Consider the following 19,425-nt stretch of genomic DNA (forward strand, 5'->3'; position numbering starts at 1 on the left):
CATGTTCTGAAACAAATTGAAACCTGGGAAATGAACGTTGGACGCTCGCTGCATACCGGTTGGTTGATTAGAAAAAATGTAAGAGCGTGCTGTTAGAGATAAAGCATTTTTAATTTGAGACCCTTAGTGGTGTATTGGTTTAGTACACCGCTTTATTTGGCGATGGTCGTGGGTTCCAATTCTGCATTTTTATTTTGACAGCCTCCATGACCTAGATTATTATTTATTAGACCATGGTTTAGTAGCTTTATTGGTCGCGGGTTCTTTCTTGCACGGTGCAAACATTTGTATTAATATGGGGCGTCAGAGTCTATCAGTCTTCCGGAGCGGACGGAGGTGATGTGAAGGCCGCCATCATGGTTTTCGATGGAGGCCTTCATATCACCCAACATCCTGAATACACCACCAAAAACATCACGGTGGTGACCGTCCGCTCGGGAAGCTGGGGGATGACGTTTGCGTCCTACTACTTTGAACCGGACCAACCCATAGAGCCATACCTGGGGCAGCTGGAGAAAATCAGAGAGGGGGTCGGGGCCAACAGGCTGATTGTTTATATTAGTCTAGGTATATATAATGTATGTATTTACAAAAATATACGTATCAGAAATGAAGAATTTTTAATATGACAGCCTCGGTGGTCTAATAGTTTAGCATACCATTTTATTTCCGTTGGTCGCGGGTTCAATAAATATTTGCGGGCACAGTGTAAATATTTTAGATAAAATATTCATAAATATAATTGTTTGTATTAGTCTAGATTATATAATGTATGTATTTACACATAAATGTCAAATACATGTTTTTATGTCAGTTGTCTAGTACATACAACACAAGGTATTTTTAGCTTGGAACTAGATAGTGTTATGTGAGTTGTGTTGTATTTTCGGTCAATTGTAATTCCAATAATTGTAAATTGTAAGAGGAATCTTTAATTAAATGAAATGAAACGAAAAGAAACGAAACGAACAAAACAAACGAAACGAAACAAAAACTAAAGAAACGAAATGAAACGAAATGATTGTATTTTCGGTCAATTGTAATTCCAATAATTGTAAATTATAAGAGGAATCTTGAATGAAATGAAATGAAACGAAACTAATCGAAACGAATAAAACGAACGAAACAAAACCTAAGGAAACGAAACGAAAAAGACGAAATGAAATGAATATTTATTTACAAAATACTGGTAATTGCACAGAACTGATCATAAATAATAATTAATAAGGTATTCAGCAATATTTACCATTCAAGGTGTGTATATTATATACATATGTGTAATTAATACAAATTTCTACTTAGTTTAAGTTCCAGGGAATAATGAAATGAGTCACGAAACCTTGAAAATCGAATTATTATTATATTACTCAATGCTGATTAAGAAGAATATTCTTAACTCACAATTATTGTTTTAAGTTAATTAAACACTTCCACGTGCAGATAATAATAACCGTATCATGTTTTTGGGTTACGTCTAAAATGGTACACACAGCCATTCATCTCGCAAATGAAGAGCGAATAATTTGTTGGAGGCGTGTGTGTTTGTGCACAGAGCATTCATTTTTGCGCGATGAATTAATGATTCTGTACAGACTGACGGATACTTTTAAGATGAAAGTAGGTCGAGCAACACTCCAGTGAAATATTAAAAGCCTCGCCGTATTATGATAGTACATAACGCGCTATGGATGTCTAATTATTATATCATTTCAAAAGAATAATGATTAAATAGAATAGAATAGAATAGAAAATCATTTATTAAAATAAAATTAATTATGGCACTTTTGAATAGTCGATATTTTTTTTTAAATCTACCGCTTATTCGGAAAGCTGTCTCATCACAAGAAGAATAAGCAAGAAACTCGTGTGTTGCTCTTTTAAACAATCCTTATAAGTTTACATTTACAAGTCGAAACGTGTGAATATGAACTACCAAGCAGCACTAATTTATTTAGGCTCAAATATTAAAACACAATAAGATTAAATTAGTCGTAGTGATAAGAGCAGACCAGTCCCTACAAGCAGCACTCGTTCACGAGTATGACGGATGAGCCAGTCATCACTGCGCTCGACCATAATTTAGGGAGCCCAATGACCCGGACCACCACGCCGCCACATGTCTGGACATTCTAGAGCATGACTACTCATTCCACTCGACCACGTCACAGCTACTTAAAATTACTATATGGTAGTTACAGTATTCGCACTTTACATGAGGATGCATGCGGCAATCAATACAAAATCCGCTACGCTATCATATATCAAGAAAGCAATATGAAAAAGAAATTATAACGTTGTCCGCAAATAAACTTATTCTAGATTCTAGAAATAATAGTTATTAAAAATGTTTGTAGTTCCTATAACGTGAAATAAGATTACAAAGAAATTTTTGTATCTACCGAATGCAAGTTTAAGCATAAATCTGTTTTATTCATATAACTACAATATTTAAGGTTATTTATATGATATTGTTAACAAATTTAATGGTAATGGTAACAGATTTTATTTCATATAGTTTCTAAAATTTAGACTAGCTTCACTAAACTAAGCACAAAATAATGATACCAGAAATAAAAAATATGATCACTTGAAAATCTAAATAGGTACATATAACTCAAAGGTGACTGACTGACATAGTGATCTATCAACGCACAGCCCAAATCACTGGACGGATCGGGCTGAAATTTGGCATGCAGGTAGATGTTATGATGTAGGCATCCGCTAAGAAAGGATTTTGATTAATTCTACCCCCAAGCGGATAAAATAGGGGATGAAAGTTTGTATGAAACTTTGTCAATTTCAAACCGATCGGGCTGAGACTTTGCATGCATAAAGATACTATGACGTAGGCATCCCCTAAGAAAGGATTTTAATGAATTCTACCCCTAAGAGTATGAATAAACGCGAGCGAAGCCGCGGGCAAAAGCTAATACGTAAAAAATCAAATTGAAACAATAAAAATAAACCAACGTTTTCCTGAAAAGACGTCTAATGTTAGTTGACATTTATGGAGATAGATATATTTGGAAATAGACATTCGTATTTTTATCGACTTCAAATAGAGATTTAGATAAATTTAGAGACTTATCACGTTTGCTATTTGAATCATAAATATATATTTTTAGTGTAGTTGTAAATGTAGATACATTTAGCGGATTTAAACAAACAAATCCTACAGTATTTAAGTATACTAGTACGTTGACAACTTTGTAACAAGTTCATTCAAATTCAAATTCAAAAATCATTTATTCATGTAGGACATTTTAGCAGCTTATGAACGTCAAGTTTTTACATTATAATTTTCTTCCCTACCGTCCAGTTCGGTATATAGATCCAATTGAGAAGAACTGGCATAAAACTCAATTAAATTACTTTTTTTTTAAAGTCCAGTTTATTTACAATGCATAGATATTTATATAGGTGTCTATGTCTAACATTAAATGAAAATCCCGAACATGAAAACTATTGCCATGCACGCTCGTCATTCAAGTAATCGTTTAGTGAGTAATAGGCCTTGCTCAGTAAATATGATTTAACAGATGTTTTGAATTTATTTAAGGGTAATTCCAATATATCCTTTGGTATCTTAATGTAAAATTTTATACCTATTCCCATAAAAGTCCTATTGACTTTTTCTAAACGATACTTGGGGACAGCAAGTTTGTCTTTAAATCTAGTATTAATTCATTATACTTATATAATATATCGTATACACTTTAACATTAAACTTTACTACAGTTAGAAATTGACAAAAAATCAATTCCAGGTAAGAATGGGGGGTCTACCCAAAACCGAAAAATATGGCAAGGGGTCTACGACACAAAAAAGTTGACTTACTAGCTGGCCCGCGCAATTTCATCTGCATCACAATTACTTGACATTTATCATTATACTAGCTACTCGCCCCGGCTTCACACGGGTGTACATGTATTATATATAAACATTCCTCTTGAATCAGTCTATTAAAAAAAACCGCTTCAAAATCAGTTGCGTGGTGTTAAAGATTTAAGCATATATAGGGACGGACAGACAGCGACAGCGACTTTGTTTTATACTATGTAATGATATGAGCTACTCGCCCGGCTTCGAATGGGTGTACATGTATTATATATATAAACCATCCTCTTGCATTACTCTGTTAAAAAAAAAAAAACGCTACAAAATCCGTTACGTGGTTTTAAAGATTTAAGCATACATAAGAAAAGACAGCGACAGCGACTTTGTTTTATACTATGTAATGATATCATATATGTACGGCCGTTCAATTCACCAAAAGTTATTTTTTATCTCAAAATCAGATCAAGCGGTCATAATCCAGTAATGGATTTCTTCTGACCATTAACCTAAATGTATTTTATCTCGCATCTTTTATTTTTGATCTAATAATATGTCACTGATTGATATATTATGTAGTTATTGTACATCCATTACATCTAATGTAATTCTAATCAAACACTAATTGGATCGTTTGAATAATATTCCTGGACGATTTACTAAGCGCTGTCTTAGCCCAAGAGCCCACGACGGCCAGACATACGTCATTTTAGTAAACGTGAAAGTTCTTGTATGTGTGTCCCCAACACACGTAAGAACGACCCCCAAACATGAAACCTGGATCGTGGTTCCTTTGGCAGGTAACGGTAACAAAGATGTAAAAAATTTCATATCAAATTCGATTTAATCTATATTGTGTTTATATTTAAACGAGAAAAAAGAAATATTAATAAAAAAAAAATTCAAAATCATTACATAAGATTGCAATGGCTAGCTAAGAAATTTCTTTCTCTTAAAATTTGATCGCTGGTCATACTCATCATTGATTTCAACGCAAATTCTACCTAAATACCGTCTACACAAAGTTAGTAATTTATTCTATGGTAATTGCGTAAGATTTTATAATAAACTGCCAGAATCTACTATAAATCTGACAGAAAGGCAATTTATAATTTATATTTGTTATGTAAAAAAGCCTATTATAGGATAAATATAGATGAACAATATACACAAGAATATGTTTATTTGCGGACAACGTTATAATTTCTTTTTCATACTGCTTTCTTGGTATATGATAACGGATTTTGTATTGATTGCCGCATGCATCCTCACACAAGTTTGAATACTGTAACTACCATATAGTAGTTTTTGGAGCTGTGACGTGGTCGAGTGGAATGAGTAGTCATGCTCACTAAAATGTCCAGACATGTGGCGGCGTGGTGGGCCGGGTCATTGGGCTCCCTAAAATATGGTCGAGCGCAGTGATGGCTGGCTCATCCGTCATACTCGTGAACGAGTGCTGCTTGTAGGTCTGGTCTGCTCTTATCACTACGACTGATTTAATCTTATTGTGTCTTTTTGAGCCTAAATAAATTAGTGCTGGTTGGTAGTTTGTATTCACACGTTTCGACTTGTAAAATATGAACTTACAAGGATTGTTTAAAAGAACAACACACAAGTTTCTGCTTATTCTTCTTGTGATGAGACAGCTTTCCGAATAAGCGGTAGATTAAAAAAAAAGATTTTATATTCTATTCTATTCTGTTATAACGATCATTTTAAGTTTTATTAAAACTACTAATATTGGGCCCGTGCGAAACTGCGGTCGTTTGCATTTATAATATGGGCCATTAGTAGCGTGAAATAAATAAATACTATTAACTGTTCCAATTTTATAAAAAAAAACAGTCAGGCCAATAATATTAACGGATCTACACATCTTGCTATCGCTTACTGCTACAATAAAATCATTTTATTGCCTCCCAAACAGTCTCATACGAACGAATTTGTAATCACCCAGTCATTAATGATGTCACATGAAACTGTCATTACAACTTTCAATATAAAACAGATTTAACAGTTGTCGGTTCAGTGTTATCACTTCAAGGACGGCTTTAGAGGAGCCTCAATGTACGAGGCTGTGGATCTCATTGCCATACTTCAATTACTTTTTAACTGAATATTCACTTATCTGGAAACTTTTAGTACCACTCTCAAGTTTGCGTTATTTTACACGCGGCCAGAGAGCAGAGATGTGTCAAGTTACTAACTCGTGTTGCGCATAATTCGAGTTAACTCGAGTTGAATTCTGCCAACTCGAGTTGGAAGAATTCAACTGGTAAATGAATGAATCAAGTGAAAGAGCGAGAGCATGATTCTGTCATCGAACCGACAATGACATGAAATTTTCCGATCATTTCATATCGTACAATTTTCACTCGTCATAAATATTTCAATATTGATTTGAGGTTGTTATCATTTTTTTTTTCGCATATTCGTCCGATTATTTTATCACTAAAATAATTATGCGTTCCATAAGTCTTTCCGCGACTTTAAAGTGCCATTTCTACTCGCATTAGAATTGTTCGAAAAATAAAAAATAAACTTTTTATTCCAGGTAACTCGAGTCAACTCGAGTTAACTCGAGATATGTTTATTACGAGTTATCACATCTCTACCAGAGAGTGCGTTGAGATTTGTACAAGTTTGAATAAGTTGCCTATATTTTATGTTAGTGTTACGGTATGAATTATATAATATATATGTATTTAGGTATAAAAAAAATGTACTTCTATCAGTTATCTAGTACCGATGACACACGCACATAAACTTTAGCTAGCTAAACTCAACAGATGGCGCTGTGTGAATTGTCCTGAAATTATTTATTTATTCATATCTGAAGACTAAGATGTTATGCCTCTATACACTATAATTTCACTGCCTTATCTCACCCTCTAACCAAAACACAGCTTGCAGAAATATGCTTGCGACTGGCTGAAATGTGTGAGTTTCAAATGTAGATATCTTTGTAATAATAATAATAATAAAGAATATAATATCATTTTTAATTATCATCTTTATTTATCTCAAACAAAAGCTAATACAATTGCTGCCCATACAATAATAAAATTTAAAAGTAATGAATGAGACAAAATCGTCTATAACTCAGTGAGGGCAGTGAGTCCACCCTCTCTGCTATTCTGTTATAGCCTTTATCAGTAAAATAACACAATATGAGATCGTCGACAGACATTGAGTTTAAAGTGGCTATAACGATAATAATAATAATAATAATAATAATAATCTCAGGACAATTCACACAGCGCCATCTAGACCCAAGTTAAGCTAGCTAAAGCTTGTGTTATGGGTACTAGACAACTGATACAAATACATAGATTTTTTTTTTCGTAAATGCATACATATTATACATAGAAAACACCCAGACCGATACAAACAATCATACTCATGAATACAAATGTTTGTGCCGTGCGAGGAATCGAACCCGCGACCATCGGACGTAAAGCGGTGTGCTAGACCGCTAGACCACCGAGGTCGTCATAATAATAATAATAATAATTTTATTTATTTCTCCTCACACACGATTAATTATTAAGTGCTTAAACGGTTATATAAAGATAAACTATAGCGTAATTAACACTGGCAGACAAGTCATTAAATATACAATTATCTGGTATAATACATCACTATTCATTGATGAAGTGTAACAGCAATAAAATCATTTTATCGACTCCCAAATAGTCACACACTCAGTGTTGCCAGATTGGTAGTGTTCTCCCTAAATTGTGGAGGAATTTGTGGCAATGAGGAGTAATTTTTTTGAGGGTTATGGGCTATTGTCTGGTGCTAAGACCTGCATTGCGACCTGCATAGATCTGCATGACAGCCTCGGTTGGTTTAGCGGTTTACCACACCGCTTTACGTCCGATAGTCGCGGGTTCGATTCCTCGCACGGCACAAACATTTGTATTCATGAGTATGATTGTTTGTATCGGTCTGGGTATTTTTATGTATAATATGTATGTATTTACGAAAAAAAAAATCTATGTATTTGTATCAGTTGTCTAGTACCCATAACATAAGCTTTAGTTAGCTTAACTTGGGTCTAGATGGCGCTGTGTGAATTGTCCTAAGATTATTATTATTATTATTATTATATATACAGTAGCACCTGGAGATCTGCTCGGTCCTTCTTGATACTCATCGTAATGTAATAAAAAACTGATAGTAATGAAAATTAAATATTACGGGAAGAAATAGAATTTATTATATTTAATATATTATATATAACGAGGGTAGTTCCTCTATTTGGGATACCTCGTCATCAGAACCCATGTTGGGCATGGTGTAGGCACGAAATAATAGTCTTGATTTAAAGTATAATAGTCTATTAACTCACTCCCGATAACAAAATAATAAATTTAACAACGATCAGCCAGATGCAAACGGATTAGTCAGGGAAACGCGGCAAGTTCGGTACAGAGTGCAGAACAACCTCTCGCGCTCGCCCCCAATTCCAAAATAATTCGTTAAAATCTGTAATAAAAACCGCTTGACGTTTCCAACAACGATAATAGATGCTATTCTAGTAGAAACTAATCAATTGAGCCTCTTTGTTGATTCTGCGACATATATATTATCAGCGGGAGTCATATCGTTAGTCTGCGCTAATAATTAGATGTAATTCCATTACAGCGACGTCTCCTGAATTATAATTAGATCTTCATCACATTTTATAATTCAATCTATACAGATGTTTAAAATGTACACTTTATTATTCACAAATTTATTTATAAGGAACGTAACTAGACTATCGTGGGTTACTCGAAAAGTAAAGTCCTAACGAAATAAAAAATTACATGCAAATTCAGAGAGTCAAAGCGTAAACAAAATATAAATACTAGTATTGCTTGTTTATAGTAATAGAATATTGTATCTCATACACACAACAATTGTCTACTCTTTTGTGCTAGAAATAAGATATATTTTTTTTAATATTTAGTCCTTCATTAAAATTTCTAATATTATATTCCTTGCCAGCTACACATTTATTGAAAATACAGAGTAACTTTTTATTATAGGTATTACTAGCTTTTGCCCGCGGTTTCGCTTGCTTTAATTTATCCCCTTAGGGGTGGAATTTATCAAAATCCTTTCTTAGGAGATGCCTACGTCATAGTAGCTTTATGCATGTAAAGTCTCAGCCCGATCGGTTTAAAATTGACAAAGTTTCATACAAATTTTCATCCCCTATTTTATCCCCTTGGGGGTAGAATTAATCAAAATCCTTTCTTAGCGGATGCCTCACAACATCTATCTGCATGCCAAATTTCAGCCCGATCAGTGCAGTGGTTTGGGCTGTGCGTTGATAGATCACTACGTCAGTCACCTTTGAGTTATATATATTTAGATTTATTTTTTTATCTAAAATCATAGTTTAATCCAATTCATTCCAGCAGTATCTAAGGCAGTTGAATAGAATAGAATATTCTTTATTGAAATGCACTAAAATTTTACTACAATGACTGAAAACTTGCGTGTGAGTCTTTTAAATCATTCTTGTAACTACATTTTTAAATTGAAATGTGTAAATGCAAACTACCTACTAGCACTAATTTATTACCGTCAAAATATTAAATAAATTATATATATATATTTTGTTCATATATACATATATTACACATTATGTTATGCTATGCAATTTTAGTCTTTCCCACAAGCCAGCTAGTAAAAATTTCCTCCTTGATGGACCATTACTATGCACTCCATACTATAATAGCTACTTTAAAGTACATAGAACATTGTTTCTAAGGTCGTCAAAGAGGTTATCAGCTATACTCAACTACTTTTATTAAAATAACTTAGCTCACCGCCGTTGTAACGGTAAAACTTAGCCGCAGTGGCTAAAACTTGCAAGTTAAACGTGATATAGAGAGCGACTTAGTGGCGGCACTTTGTTCATTTATGAACTCATTTTATATCTAATGGACCGATATCTCAAGTGATATATAAGTTTTTTTATAGTATAGGAGACAAACGCGCTTGCAGCTCATCTACCATGAGGGAGCTATTGAAATGAGTTAATTTTACAAGTGTAATCAATGAGTTGATATTTTATAGCAGAGTTAAAAGAGCTTGCTGCTCACCAGATGGTAAGTGATTACCGTCGCCGCAATACCAAGGGAATTGCAAGTTCGTTGCCGGCCTTTTAAGAACGACTAAACTATTTTTTTGGTTATCGTATAGGTCCGAAAATACCATGATTAAAGGCAACGGCGGATCCAGGGGGGTCATGGGGGTCATGACCCCCCTGCGCCCAGGACTTAGGTGGACCACTAATTGAACATAATGATTTTATTTATAGATTTTGTCACCATACAGATTTTATTAATATTTTTAAGGACAGTAATAATATGCCTACTTTTACTTGTATCTATTGTTATCAAAATTAAATTGTAAGTTCTCGACTATGTGACCCTCTCCTGGGGCCAAAGCTGGATCCGCCCTTGGTACTAGGTGGATTCCACAATGCCGTATTCAACTTCACTTTTTTTCAATGAAATTAGTATTATAAATAAGCAATGGTTCCCTTACTTACCGTCAGCTTGTCAACGTTTCTATTACATACATATTTTTTAATTAACAAGATTAATATCACTTTTAATTATGCCAATCATAGTAGCCTTTTTTGTGGAGAAATTTTAATTACGGGCGCCGTAATAAAAAAATGTATTCTCGCAATTCTACAGTAGCTCCTATTATATTATTCGTCATTTTTTCTGTCTGTTTAACTGAATTTTGTATTGTTGAAAATAATTCTGCGAATATTCCAGTTTTGATCCAGAAATATATAAGTCTCATTAAAGTTTACGAACGGTGGAATGTCCTACTGCAGGTGACAAAAACAATAAAAAATATTTAATTTCCTGACGCCTCCATAAAATATTATTTTAATCCGGCACAGCTTCGATGTTGAATATTCAATGAATGCGGCACCGCCGTATTTTATTTGAGAGTTTTATGCAAAATAACAGGATCCGAAGCGTCGCATATTTTTTAATTTATCCGGAGCTCGTGTTCACTTGCGTCTCCCAGTTTACTTTCTTATTTCATTCTCGTCCGTGCGCGACGCGTTCGATTCCGCATTAACATTTTTATATCAATAATTGTGCTCTCGTTTGCCAATTGTATTCAAGGGAACGGAACGTTTTTCCACTCGTCAGATCTTGTTATCTCTTGAGGCAATCACTTAAATACAGTCTTGACAGAGGCCATGCACGGATGAATTATTGAATTCGGAATTGCGTCGTAGGGAAATAGCGTAAATAAATTCTGGCAGATTTATATCTGCAGATAATCGAAGCAATAAGTTGTTTTTACGGCGTAACCTCGCGGATCCTTTAGAAAAAGTTAAATCAAAAACGTGAGGCGGCGACAAACAAGAGCGGCGGGGGTGGGGAAGGAGCTGGTCGGGATCTGGAGGGATGCAGGGGGCGAAAAGTCCGCGTGAGGATTTATCGCGACCGCATCGCGCGTCGCGGTGCCACCGCCAACGTGCCAACACGGACGCATTTCAGGGTCGAATCGAGTTGACATCCTCTGCCTGAACTACACAAACTTATACAAAAACAATGTTAATATTACGCAAATTTATATATATATACTTATATATATTTATATATAATAGAATAGAATAAAAAATCCTTTATTTAAATTAACTTAACTTTGAATATAACCCTTTTGAATAGTCATAGATATTTATTTAATCTACCGCTCATTCGGAAGGTTATCTCATCACAAGAAGAACAAGCAGTCGATCCATGTATTGTCCACATTTATATAATATAATAGAATAGAATAATAAATCCTTTATTTAAATAAACTTAATTTAACTTAGTTTTACCATTTAATTTATTTTGACTATTCAAGTCATAGTTTTTTTTTAATCTACCGTCTCATCCGAAAGGTGGTCTCATCACAAGGAGTATGAAAAAGAAATTTGCGTGTTGATCTTTTAAATAATATAATAATAATAATCTCAGGACAATTCACACAGTGCCATCTAGATCCAAGTTAAGCTAGCTAAAGCTTGTGTTATGGATACTAGATAACTGATACAAATACATATTTTTTTAGACTGCAGACTAGACTAGTGCTAGACTGCTAGACCACCAAGGTCGTCGGAAATACAAAAGTAGAACAAGAACTTGAATGGAGAAACCTCAACATTTTTCCATATTAACTTCAAACTCGTAGCAACTGCTACAGACTACGTAGAGAGGCTACGTTGTTAGAACCTGCTACGCGTCTTGCTACGAATATGCTATGCGTGTAGGATTTGTATGTTTTTTTTTATAACACACGGGGACAAACGAGCATACGGCTCACCTGATGGTAAGTGATTACCGCCGCCCATGAGCACCCGCAACACCAGTGGAATTGCAAGTACGTTGTCGGCCTTTTAAAAAGGAATATGCTCTTTTCTTGAAGGTTTCAATATCGTATCGGTTCGGAAATACCATTGCTGGAAGGTGATTGCACAATGTGGTTGTGCGAGGCAAAAAGTTTCTAGAAAACCGTACTGTGGAAGACCGCCATTCATCCAGATGTTTAGGATGGTATTTCAGTTTCTGGCGGGTGGTACGGTGGTGAAACTCAGCAGCTGGTATTAATCCGAACAATTCCTCAGAACACTCCCCGTGATATATGCGGTAGAAAATGCACAGAGATGCAATATTTCGCCGCAAAGCCAATGGGTCGAGTCTTTCACATAGACGTTGATTACCAATGATTCTGGCTGCTCGGTTCTGAATGCGGTCAAATGGAAGTAGCTGGTATTGTTGTGCTCCCGCCCAGAGATGAGAACAGTATTCCATGTGCGGCCGGATCTGCGCCTAGTATGTATCACAATATAATACTACAGTATCTCAAAAATTATAAATTTTAAGATATCTACTCAAATTTCCAAATATATTTGTAATATGTAATATATTACACCACTTTACGTCCAACGGTCGCGGGTTCGATTCCTCGTACGGTGCAAACGTTTGTATTCATGAGTATGATTGTTTGTATCGGTCTGGGTGTTTTCTGTGTATAATATGTATGTATTTACAAAAAAAATATCTATGTATTTGTATCTGTTATCTAGTACCCATAACACAAGCTTTAGCTAGCTTAACTTGCGTCTAGATGGCGCTGTGTGAATTGTCCTGAGATTATTATTATTATTATCCATTGAACATCGGTCTCAAGACAGTTCGATAGATGCTTTAATAACGTTTGAGTCACTTCAGAAAACTTTGATTTCAAGATAACTGCTTTTTCATGACTAAACAAAATTGTATGAAAATCGTCCGGCCAGATAATATTTTTTTTTAAGAGAGTATAAATGTGTTAGTATGATTTATCGACCGTGTTTGGTTTAATTCCCACATAATAAAAAATATTTGTATTCCTTAAATTGTATATTTAGTCTGTATTTCAACGGGGCTGTGTGATTTTTTATTTATATTGTTAACTGGTTTTAACGCGAATAATTGTATCTATAACATATAAATAAAATTGGAGTGTCTGTTTGTAATATTGAAATAACTGTTTTTTACTACACGCATATGAATATAAATACGGTACATAGACCAAAGTGACATTTTTTACAATATTTGTCTGTCTGTCTGTTTGTTCCGGCTAATCTCTGAAATGGCTGGACCGATTTTGACGGGACTTTTATTGGCAGGAAGCTGATGTAATAAAGAATAACTTAGGCTACTTTTATTTTAGAAAAATAAAGTTAAATTCTCGTTACACGCGAGTGACGCGGACAAAACCGCGAGTACAGCTAGTAAATAAAAGTACTTGCTTCGCTCGCCTCGGCTCTTATTCTATAATTTCAATTGAAATACAAATTACACCATTACGTAGACCTCGCCTAAAAATGTATTACTTTATTCGAACCTGCTACCCAACTATGTACAGCCACATGTGCAACCACTCAACTATAGAGGCCGGTAATTTATTAATGACCGTTCGAAACAACTTTCTCCTAAACAAGTAATTCCACAGATGGCAATCATGGAATATACATTACATTACTCAATTCTTATTATTCAAATACAATCCTTATTCCATTAGCATAACGTCTCAAGTCGCATAAATAGTATGTACAATAAAAACATCAATTAGATCATTAAGAGTACATGCAACATGTATTCTCTGTTAAATGAGATACGGTCGTATTTTGTTTGATACATATACCCATCTGGAAGTATATTCAATGTCAACGTCCATACGATAATTTATTTAATGCATATAGATATAGAGTCGAGATTCAATTAACATATTCAGGACAGGGATGGGCCGTATTGGTTTTACTCTAACTAAATATGGTCCGTTTTGTAAAAATATTTATACATCGCTGAAGCAACGGAAATCATCGATAATTCGTGATTATATTCACGCAACTGAACTTCTTGTACTCTTGACCTTAGATTTTGTCTTGGTCATACTCGGGAACGGTCTTTACTTGCATTGTCTGAATACATTTTTAGTAGAATTTAACAGTAACCGTCATACTCGTGAACGGTCTTTGTTTGCATTGTCTAAATACATTTTCAGTATTGAGTAGTACTAATAATACTTCAGGACAATTCACACAGCGCCATCTAGTGCTAACCTAAGCAGAGCTTGTGTTATGGGTAGGTACTAGACAACTAACGTTGATACATTTTTTTGTACATACATACATAATATACCTCCAGGGGGAAGGGGCTTGTTAGTAACGTGGACTCATAACACTACTAGCAATGTACCATGTCAGGTTGACCACCACCATCCTGATAAATTCCAAGTGAATTTGTCACGATGGGCTAACTGACCTGACCTCATGTTCATCTTATCATCCTCCACTGGTACTGGTGGCCTCCAATCAACCCCCTGTCCAATCGATATTACAACGGCCTATGCTGAGGTGTGAATCCCTAGCGGTGCCCTCAGACTTAAGTCATATCCGTCAGCCAAGAGTTTGCTTCTGCTCCATAAGTCCTTCCGCGGGTTTGGAGTGCCATCTGCACTCGCCACCTATGGTCCGGTGAAGCTGTAAAGGCCAGCTGCGGCCAACAGCATTAGAGTAGTAGCTCGTTCTTCTTGTTAGGAGTATGCGTTTCCATGGAATGGTGTTTAATAAAGTGACTATTCAAAAGTGCTTATATTAAATATATTGTGTATATATATTGTTCTAACTACTCGCAAAGGCTTCGTCCGGGTGTTCATGTATTATATATATAAACCTTCCTCTTGAATCAATCTATCGATTAAAAAAAACCGCTTCAAAATCCGTTGCGTAGTTTTAAAGATTTAAGCATACATAGGGACGGATAGACAGCGACAGCGACTTTGTTTTATACTATGTAATGATTTATATTTGACCTTAATAAATTAGTGCTGGTTGGTAGTTTGTATTCACACGTTTCGACTTGTAAAATGTGAACTTACAAGGATTATTTAAAAGAGCAACACACAAGTTTCTTGCTCGTTCTTCTTGTGATGAGACAGCTTTCCGAATGAGCGGTAGATAAAAAAAAATGTTATGACTATTCAAAAGTGCTTAAATTAAGTTTATTCGAATAAATTATTTTCTATTCTATTCTATTTATATGAATAAAGATTATTTCTATTTCTATTAAGTGGTTGTAAACAAACAGACGCAGACGTAGCAAGCAAATTAAACTCCCAGCATCTAATTGCCAAATAGTTCGACATAATTAGTCAAAACTAATTAAAGGAAACGGAATGCCACACAGACAGACAGAAACAAATGAAAGTTCATTTGCATTTACATTATTGGAATAAATTGTTACCAGAGGTTATACCAATCTCGTTAGGTAGTGCTCAGTTTTATTTGAAAACTGTACCTTTTGAAGTTAACTTTAGTTTTCTAAAATTGAATGAATTTTTCTAAAATAAAAGTAGCCTAAGTTACTCCTTATTACATCAGCTACCTGCCAAAACAAGTCCAGTCAAAATCGGTCCAGCCATTTCAGAGATTAACCGGAACTAACAGACAGACGAAAAATTGTAAATATTGATATTTTGGTGTATGTACCGTATTTATACTCATATTCATGTAGTAAAAAACAGTTATTTCAATATTAATTAGTTAATTTAATTTAATGAGTTAATTTTACAAACAGACACACCAATTTTATTTATATGTATAGACGTCTTTTTGTAACACGCTGTCCAAATATGGCGCTCATTTACACTGTAATTATATATTAATGAAGGATGCCAACGAAATGAGTTAATTTAACAAGTGTGTGAAGAGTTTGGCTTCGGTGGATTACTTTCGATGGTCGCAGGTTCGATTCCTCGCACGGTGCAAACGTTTGTATTCATGAGTATGATTGTTTGTATCGGTCTGGATGTTTTCTATGTATATTATGTATGTATTATTTAAATTATTAACACGAATAATTTTATGGCCAATAAAGTATGTATATATTATTTAAATTATTAACACGAATAATTTTATGGCCAATAAAGGTATTTATTTATTTTTTTATTTGCCATAAAATTATTCGTGTTAAGACCCGGTTAATAATTTAAATAATGTATATTAAACACAAAAGTTTAAAATTAACTATTATGTATGTATTTACGAAAAATATATATCTATGTATTTGTATCAGTTGGGTACCATAACACAAGCTTTAGCTAGCTTAGCTTAATTTTAAGTTTTAAGGCGAGTGGAAGATATTGACCAAATTGTATGTTGATTGTCGCATGCCTAATCCTCGTTAATGTGTATTTACGTAAAACAATATTCATTTAAAAGAGCAACTCGCAAGTTTATTGCTTATTCTTCTTGTGATAAGTCTGCGTTCCGAATGAGTGGTAGAATAAAAAAAAATATGACTATTCAAAAGTGCTTATATTATGTTTGTTTGAATAAAGATTCTATATTCATTTAATTTATGTTTTACCTAAAATTAGAATTTTGAAAATATTTTTTTAATATAAAATGAGCTGGGGAGCTTTCAAATATGAATTACTGGCTACTCGCCCCGACTTCGCACAAGTACATATATATAAACCTTTCTCTAGAATCACTCTATCTATTAAAAAAACCGCTTCAAAATCCGTTGCGTAGTTTTAAAGATGTAAGCATACATAAGAACGGGACAGACAGCGACAGCGACTTTATTTTATACTATGTAACAATTATTATCTGTCGGCTACATACATATATCAGCAGATTTTTTCAGAAATATTTCAGCCAGTGTTATAGGCATAGATGATGACTTTACACAAAGTCTTTCTTTGTATTCACTTTAATAATAACTTTTATCTCGTTTCTTTACCGCCAAACATTTTATATGGAAACTCACCTCCTTCATTCCCGCACATAATTTATATGCATAGTACCCCGCACTGTATAGAACAGGGGTGACCAACTTGCTTAATAATCCGGGCCATATTTTTAAACGTGAAATGTTTTTGAGCCGCAATTAAATATATTTGTTTATTAGTAACACTTTATTGTACAGTAAATACATTTAAATTAACTAAGGATACAACGATCTTATAAAATAAGTAGTATTATTTGACGACCTCGGTGGTCTAGCGGTCAAGCGCACCGCTTTACGACCGATGGTCGCGGGTTCGATTCCTCGCACGGCACAAACATTTGTATTCATGAGTATGATTGTTTGTATCGGTCTGGGTGTTTTCTATGTATAATATGTATGTAATCATACTCATGAATAAAAATCTTTGTGCCGTGCGAGGAATCGAACCCGCGACCAACGGAAATAAAGCGGTATATTAAACCACCGAGGCTATCAAAAAAGATATTAAAATTATTATTGAAAACATATAACTAAAAGTGCATATATAGTATAAGTTATGGATGAGTGAATCCTCCTGGAATGAGCATTTTTATGCTTATGAAGGAAGCAACTGAGTGGAGTTTAGTAAGGCTTTTTTTTAACGAGCATAGTTTTGCAGCTGTTAGCTTTCACGTTTGCGCTGTGGTGTTACCCTAATATTGAATGTTTTTAAAGTCTGTTTGTTTAATTAAGATATACATTTAGTAAAACAGTTTTGTAAGAGTTGTTTTACTTAATAATATAATTAATGAGCATTTTATGCTTAAAAGGAGGCCTTTTTTTCTCTTTATTATTCAAATAACGGAACTAATTATATTAAAACAATAAGCCGCAAAACTGCTCAGCAGTTTGTCTGCAGCAAAAGCTCTTAACTTAATACTTATTTCCAATCTATATATACACACACATACATTCACATAAACACATTCCTGTAGAACCAGGTATCTTATGTCACACAATGCTTGTTTACAAAAAGTTTAATAATTTCTTGTTGAATAATTTTTTGGATACATTATCTAATGATCTTATATTTTTTGGTAACATATTATAATATTTTGGAACTAGATATTTTCTAGTTCACCTAGGCTTTACTCAGCTTCTCAGTGGAGTTTAGTAAGGGTTTTTTAATGAGCAAATTTTTGCAACTGTTAGCTTCCGCGTTTTATGTTACGCTCACATTCGCAGATAATAATCAGAAAGCAATAATCATAATGCAATCAAGAAGCAGTTTTTAGAGTTTTGTTTGTTTAGTTAAGATATACATTTAGTAAAACAGTTTAGTAAGAGTTGTTTTACAAAATAATTTTTAATTTTTGAATTTAGACTCAAATAAATAAGGGCCGCATGTGGCTTGCGGGCCGCATGAGGCTCGCGGGCCGCAAATTGGCCTGCTTGGCCTTTCCTGCTATAGAATAACGTTACATATTTTCTATTTACATTTTAGTTAGACTTTAATGGTATACTCGTATAATTCCAGTAGATTGTATAGACGTGTAGAAATTATGCATGCTCTCCACATACGGCGGACGTTAGCACTGTAATTATATATTAATGAACGGTGCCACTGAAATGAGTTAATTTTACAAGTGTAATTATATGAGTTGATATTTTTTATAGCATAAGGGATAAACGGCTAGCCTGATGGTTTACAAGTGTAATTATATGAGTTGATATTTTTTATAGCATAAGGGATAAACGGCTAGCCTGATGGTTTACAAGTGTAATTATATGAGTTGACATTTTATATCATAAGGGATAAAAGGCTAGCCCGATGGTTTATAAATGTAATTATATAAGTTGATATATATAAGAGATAAAATGATGGTTTATAAGTGTAATTATATGAGTTGATATTTTTTACGGATGCCACTGAAACAAGTGTAATTATACGAGTTGATATTTTTTACACTATGTAATTATTATATGAGTTGATATTTTTATATCATAAGGGATAAACGGCTGGCCTGATGGTTTACAAGTGTAATTATACGAGGCTAGCTAGCCTGATGGTTTACAAGTGTAATTATATGAGTTGACATTTTATATCATAAGGGATAAAAGGCTAGCCCGATGGTTTATAAATGTAATTATATAAGTTGATATTCTTTATATCATAAGGGATGAACGGCTAGCCTGATGGTTTACAAGTGTAATTACATGAGTTGATATTATTTTACAGCATAAGGGAATAAACGAGCTTACAGCTCACCTGATGATAAGTGATTACCGACGCCCATGAGCACCCGCA

The sequence above is a fragment of the Achroia grisella genome, unplaced genomic scaffold (genome assembly GCF_030625045.1).
Source record: "Achroia grisella isolate CSIRO2021 unplaced genomic scaffold, CSIRO_AGI_Agris_v1 utg1056, whole genome shotgun sequence".
Classification (NCBI taxonomy): Eukaryota; Metazoa; Arthropoda; class Insecta; order Lepidoptera; family Pyralidae; genus Achroia; species Achroia grisella.